The sequence below is a fragment of the Clupea harengus genome, chromosome 2 (assembly GCF_900700415.2).
Source record: "Clupea harengus chromosome 2, Ch_v2.0.2, whole genome shotgun sequence".
NCBI classification, from domain to species: Eukaryota; Metazoa; Chordata; class Actinopteri; order Clupeiformes; family Clupeidae; genus Clupea; species Clupea harengus.
In genome coordinates, this window is record NC_045153.1 from 12,583,125 (window position 1) to 12,590,029 (window position 6,905).

General features: G+C 43.7%; 1 pseudogene; it reads right to left on the minus strand.

Annotated features, from left to right (window-relative positions):
* Positions 1 to 769: 769 nt before the first annotated feature.
* On the minus strand, positions 770 to 5,151 carry LOC105891483 (annotated as a pseudogene).
* Positions 5,152 to 6,905: the final 1,754 nt, after the last annotated feature.

The following is a 6,905-nucleotide window of genomic DNA, read 5'->3' on the forward strand; positions in this document are numbered from 1 at the left end:
TAAACACAAGGCATGCACTTTTTAAACACTGTGTGCAAAATGTATAGCCTGACGATGTCATACTCATAATTCTAGACAGAATATGAGTCTGATACCGCTCCGTTGGGCTGTAATCATGGGGCGTGTTTCAACCGAATCAGGAAAAAAAATGCCTCTTCGCTCAATTGGATATATCTAGAACCAATCAGAGCAACGTAGTATGACCATAACGTAGACCATGGGGCCAGCTGATACATTAAACTTTTACCGGATCCCGTAGGAAGGACGGCAAAAACATCTTTTCGATCGACAAATGCCTTGATCGCGTTTCTCTGTTCCTCTTTCAAAATGAATGTGCTGTCAATGTCTTCTAAAACAGACTTGAATTTCCACATTTCAGCTCTCCAACGGCAGCCATGTTTGTTGAAAACGAATTCACCCCAAAAGCTCTTTGGTGACGTGGTTGATTACGTTAGGGTTGATCATCTGTCCATCATCGTATAAAGCCCGCCCTGACAATTTGATTGGTCTATCTATCTCCTCACAGATTTTTGTGAGGAGATAGTTTCTCCCAACGGAGCGACACCAGACCGAACTTCACGACCTAAGATTTTGTGGGCGTAGCTAAGTTCGTCTGGCTTCCAGGCTACAAAATGTACCATCTTAAGGAAAAAAATATTATTGTTTATTTATTTTTTTTATTTTTTAGACCACGTTGTAATCGCGGACGTTGCGGTTAGAAAATCGCGTTTTACCATATTGCAATTTAATCGCAAATGCATTTAATCGTTCAGCCCTAATAGAGATAGAGACAATTTTATTGTTTGGCGCTCTATAAATACAATTGAATTGAATTGTTGATGAATGATGAGGGGACAAAATCATCAACAATTTCCTGTGACAAACAGGTGTGAAACCAATGAAATGCTTTCTTCAAACTCAAACTGGTTGTGCTACATACATAAATGTGACTGAACCGGTACATCCACATGGCCACACACCCCACCTGCCCCAACCTCCCCTCAGAAGGGGGACCAGTGAAGGGGGGGGGGGGGTTACTCACCTGCTTCAGGCTGAGAGAGCCCAGGCACTCATGCTGGGGGGGCGGGCCCTTCTTCAGCTGGAAGTGGGCGGCTCTGAGCCGGTCCTGCAACTGCATGTACACCTCCAGGGCATCCTCAGAGCAGCAGCAGAACACCAGCTGGTCTCGCACCAATGTCCTCTGGGGACAGACAGACAGACAGACAATCAGGCAGGCAGGCAGGCAGGCAGGCAGGCAGGCAGGCAGGCAGGCAGGCAGGCAGGCAGGCAGGCAGGCAAGCAGGCAGACAGACAGACAGACAATCAGACAGACAGACAATCAGACAGACAGACAGGCAGACAGACATACAGACAGACAGACAGACAGACAGACAGACAGACAGACAGACAGACAGACAGACAGACAGTCAGACAATGAATGAATATGAACAGATTCCAATATAAGCTACATTTAATATATCAGTGGATAACATCATTTAGTTCAACTTTGGCTATTAGTTACAGCATGTCCACAACCCAAAGAGTAAACACTGATTTGAGGACAGGGATGATGGTCAGTGGTGACCTTTGACCTGACCTGTTTCATGGAGCGCACAACCCGGAAAACCTGGCCTTCCTCCCCTCTAGCACTCTGGAGTTCCAGCACACACCAACTGCTGGGCACATCCTAGAACACACACACACACACACACACACCAACGTAAACATAGGGAGACAGAAACACAAATATGAGTTCACACACCACATGGCACAAACAGTAATAACCTGAAGCGCCTGTCTGATTGATCAAACTCTACTGTCGGAGCACCATCACTCACCGTAGGCAAAGCATAAACAGAGTACTTGGCCACCTGGAAGTGTGAGGGATACGTGGGGAGGCCTTTGTCATGTTCAGTGTAGATCCTACACGGAGGAAGTGTTCAGTACAGGTAGAGAAACAAACACCAACACTGCACTGCAAACGCACACTGAGGGGAAGCTGGGACCAGCTGAGTTTCTATGGGGACCTTTTATGTCAATAAGAAAATAATTTTCTGACCATTTGTTCTCTTTTTTTAACATTACATTAGGGACAATCCATTCCAAATTCTCTAATAAGAAATCCAGCTGCTGAATCTCCCAATTCCATCCTGTCTTTAACGTGACAAAAGATGCAGGCAGCACTCACCGATGGTTGTAGACATAGTTGGAGTCATTTTGACCTGATTTTCCACTCTTTCACTCTTGGGTGGATCTTGAACTTTGAACTTCTCCTGAGAAGTCAGCTGTCTCACTACCGACAGAACATAACAACTGTGACGTCATAATGTAAAAATGTAATGTAAAAATAATTCTCTCTATCTCTCACACACACACACACACACACACACACACACATAAATCATGCATCTGAACACAAAAAAATGACTTCCATCCAGAAAGCGTGAATGAAATCACCTGAGAGAAAGTGTAAGCAGCAAGTCAGCAAACACACTCACTCACATGGCCCTCACACCCCCTTGGTGAACCCAATCGTCACTACTTCAAACTGTGTTCTTTTGTCAGCAAACATTAATCAGTGACAGAAAGCAGTCACAGCCTCTTATAAACAGGCTGCCAGAGTGCAAACACAATGCACAAGGAATGCCCAGTATCTGTGCAGATAGAAGCCAGGAGGGGAGTGACAGGGAGAGTATGTGGGTTAAGATGATAAGAGTTGCGTAATAGCAATGTCTTAGTCTAGATCTTCTACAACTACAGAGGTTGCATGGTCTTAGCATGATCTTGGCATGGTCTCAGCATGATCTTGGCATGGTCTTAGCATGATCTTGGCATGGTCTTTCAGCCCTATATTAAACTGCAGTGTGACTTGCACAGACAGGAGAGAGAAGGCATATTATGTCTCTCAGAGAGATGAGTGAGAGACATTACTGGTTGTTGTTTATCTTTATAATATGTTATTATATGACTTTTCTTTCCTGGTACTGCAAGCTGCCATCCCACAGCAACTGCATTCATTGTAGCCAGGAAATATTCCAGTGGATTCAGATTGGGTGCAGTTATGGAGTCGAGCCAAACGAGCTCAAGTCATGAACAAGGCAAAAGAGAGCCAGTTAACCTTGTAAATATGCATACTTCACACCCAGAACCAGAGATGAACCATAAGATCATTCCTCTTGGTAAAGGCCTTTGTGATTTTCTGCCTTGTATCTATGACCTGATCTACATGATTTCTATAAAATGGAATTGAAATGTGACCAAGCTGTCCGTTTCAAGTCGACCACATCCCCCAGGCAGCTTACTGGCAATACAAAGACTTCCCCCTAAACAAAGGGCTTTTAGAAAACAATCCCTCCATTCTCTGGCCCTGCCAAGCCTTTACAGTGAGCACTGCAAAGAGAGTTTAAGCCTGACTGCTCATACAGTGTGCACTGCAAAGAGAGTTTAAGCCTGACTGCTCATACAGTGTGCACTGCAAAGAGAGTTTAAGCGAAGAGCGATGCCTGGCTATGGCATACAGCACGCACTGCAAAGAGAGTTTAAGCCTGACTGTTCATACAGCACGCACTGCAAAGAGAGTTTAAGCCTGACTGTTCATACAGTGTGCACTGCAAAGAGAGTTTAAGCCTGACTGTTCATACAGTGTGCACTGCAAAGAGAGTTTAAGCCTGACTGTTCATACACTGTGCACTGCAAAGAGAGTTTAAGCCTGACTGTTCATACAGTGTGCACTGCAAAGAGAGTTTAAGCCTGACTGCTCATACAGCACGCACTGCAAAGAGAGTTTAAGCCTGACTGTTCATACAGTGCACTGCAAAGAGAGTTTAAGCCTGACTGCTCATACAGCACGCACTGCAAAGAGAGTTTAAGCCTGACTGTTCATACGCACTGCAAAGAGAGTTTAAGCCTGACTGTTCATACACTGTGCACTGCAAAGAGAGTTTAAGCCTGACTGTTCATACACTGTGCACTGCAAAGAGAGTTTAAGCCTGACTGTGGCATACCTGGTTGGATGGAGGGTGCTGGGTAGGGTGTGGGGGTCACAGGGACCAGGACATGCTCTACGGCAGGTAGGAGGGCCTTCTTCTCCAGGCAGGCCTGCACGTACCCCAGGCCCACCACAGGGACCTGGTGCTTCTGAGCACTCTGCTGCCGGTTGCTGCTCAGATTCCCCAGGCTGCTCACCACTATGAAACTACACTGTAAGGTAAGAGATAGGAGAGAGAGACAGATGTGCAGACAGACAGGAAAATTACAGACAGATAGATAAGACATTCACTTTTTTTTACAGTTAGACTTTACACTGTTGTCAAAACAACAACAGAAGTATAAACATACAACAAGGGTCTGTAGTCTGTATTAGCCATATTATTTCCAGTAATGACAATGCTCATTACTAATAACTGTCATTGCAAGAAGTTTCGATCACCTAACAGCGTGCATCATTGGCTGATTTGGCATCCTACACATGAGAAGTTTCACAACAATAACTAATCATGATGAAGACAGTATGCCTGTATGGCACAAGCCACGATAAAGGTTCTACTTGTTTATGTCCAAGTTATGATATGTTTATGTCCATGTTATGACGGGGGTTAACACGTTACACAACCGTTTTGTTTGTATGGCCACAGAAAAAGACCGGACCTGCTTGTTGACCACATAGGACAGGCTGCCCCCGTTGTCTGTAACGGCCAAACGGACTTTCTGCTTCTCCTTGAAAGGCAAATTCTTCAGTTCTAAAACCACGACGCAGTTCGTGAAAACAGCCATTGTTCTGCACAGAAATAATCACAATCAGTCAGATTCAGAAGAAAGAAATACGATCAAATGAAATAACACTGTGTCTTTACTAATAGTATCACTCAAGGGTAAAGGAGTAAGTAAGATGTGTAAACATTAAGCAATATAACGTCAGACAAACTAGCCTAACTCATAACCGAGTTCGCCCATTTCATGCACACCACAAATGGGCCAATTGCCATACTATGCTGTCAGTCGATACAACAACATAACGTTGTTATATAAAAAAAATTCTTTACCAGAAGAATAGAATATCCCAACTTCTTCAAACCAGGTGGCCAGCTTTAAATCCGTGAGAAACCTATGCAATTTTACAGGTAAACTTCCTGGTCTTGTTGCGGTAAAGACACTCCCCCTATGACTCCGTGAAGTCACAACAATACCTATTCTAGTGGTTACATTAGCAAGCACATCTAAAATGACACCGACAGAGCCTCAGTCGAATTGTGCATTAACTTTCATACATTCATAACTTGATACAATAGGTGGCTAAGGAGCTAAAACAGAGACTTTAAGTTTGGCATTGAAAATAACAAAATCGGCATTGATTAAATAAATAAATAAACTGAATAACAGAACATTTGCATTAGAAGCACTTGTATTAAAATTAACTTTGGGCACTGAAAAGATGTGTTTTTGTTTATTCTGATGTGCTTTTTCAATGACAATATTTTCTTTCATTTTTCATGTCACCTTTTTTTAGTGTGCGTTTTTTTTACGTAGCAAGTGTTCTTTCGATATTAGTACTTTTCAATATCAACTTGATGGGAGTTAGATGGGAGGGGCAAGAAATACATGTTTTGCATAGGTCTGGTTTAAAGGCTGTTGGTTATTCTATCGGGACTTCTGTACACCACTGGTACTCCAGGTGATGCAGGGCCAGTGGCGGTTTTAGCCTGAAATTTCTGGTGGGGCAATTTTGTATGACGTCATGTCACCGTCACAAAAATAGAGGTAGCTGATTATTATAAGCAGTAGGCCTATATAAACCAGTAAGATATGCTATGAGCTGCATGTTGAGTGCCAGCAGGGAGCAGAAACCCTATTTCAAATACATTTCACATGCTTCAGCGCTCAGCGCGACACTAAGATGTTGCCTATAATACAGCATTAAAGTAAAATGATTACAACAAAGTAAAAAGATTAGACAGACACATAGCTCAAATAACTTTCATAATTTATTAAGCTTGTGGCACACGTGTGGCATACAATATGAAGCAAAACTGAAACAAGCAACAGCAACAAAACATGCTTGTTACGTTCCCTGCTAGGGTCAGGCAACGGAAACAAAAACAAGTTCGAGGGAATAATGAAACGGGCAGACCACGTCGGCTACGGCAAAAATAATCAATAATTTATTATCGTTAAACTAAATCAAAAATATATTGAATAATGGAAAAATATTGAATAATGGAAAAACGGGGAGACAACAAAATAGAAACAACCAAAAAGCTCAAACAAAGAAACAAACGGGCCTCCAGAAATAGGCCTCAAGGAATCCTGGGCCTCCCTCTCGGACTCTCACTCCAAGACTGGTAGAATGTCTGGTGGCCTAGGCGAGGCACCGAGGCTCCTAACGCAGCAACACTGGCAAACACAGCAATGCGTCTTTCCAAGAACGATCTCCTGGGTGACGTCACGAAGCGCCTTTTAAGAGAATGGCTCTGTCATGGAAAAAGGTGTCCGGGCACCAGAAGGGGTCCGGGCGACGTCATGATGGCTTTCGAACGACTCTTGAGTGACAGTTGCTATACCAACGCTAGCATTACGTAACCCGGACAGTAGGTAACCCGGACCCCTTTTGGCTATCAGTCAGTGAGTCTCAAGAGTCGTTTGAAAGCCATCAGCTACTTTTTAATCGCTTAATATTGTGCCTAAACGGACACTACGTAACCCGGACGCCTTTTGGCTACTAGTCAGTGAGTCTCAAGAGCCGTTCGACAGCCATCAGCTACTTTTTAGTCGCTTAAGATTGTTGCACAACGGGGGAATTGCTAATCGCTAACGAGATGCTAGTGGCTAAACCTATGTGCTTACTTACAGGAGACTGGCAGCCAATATTAAGCGACTAAAAAGCAGCTGATGGCTTTCGAACAACTCTT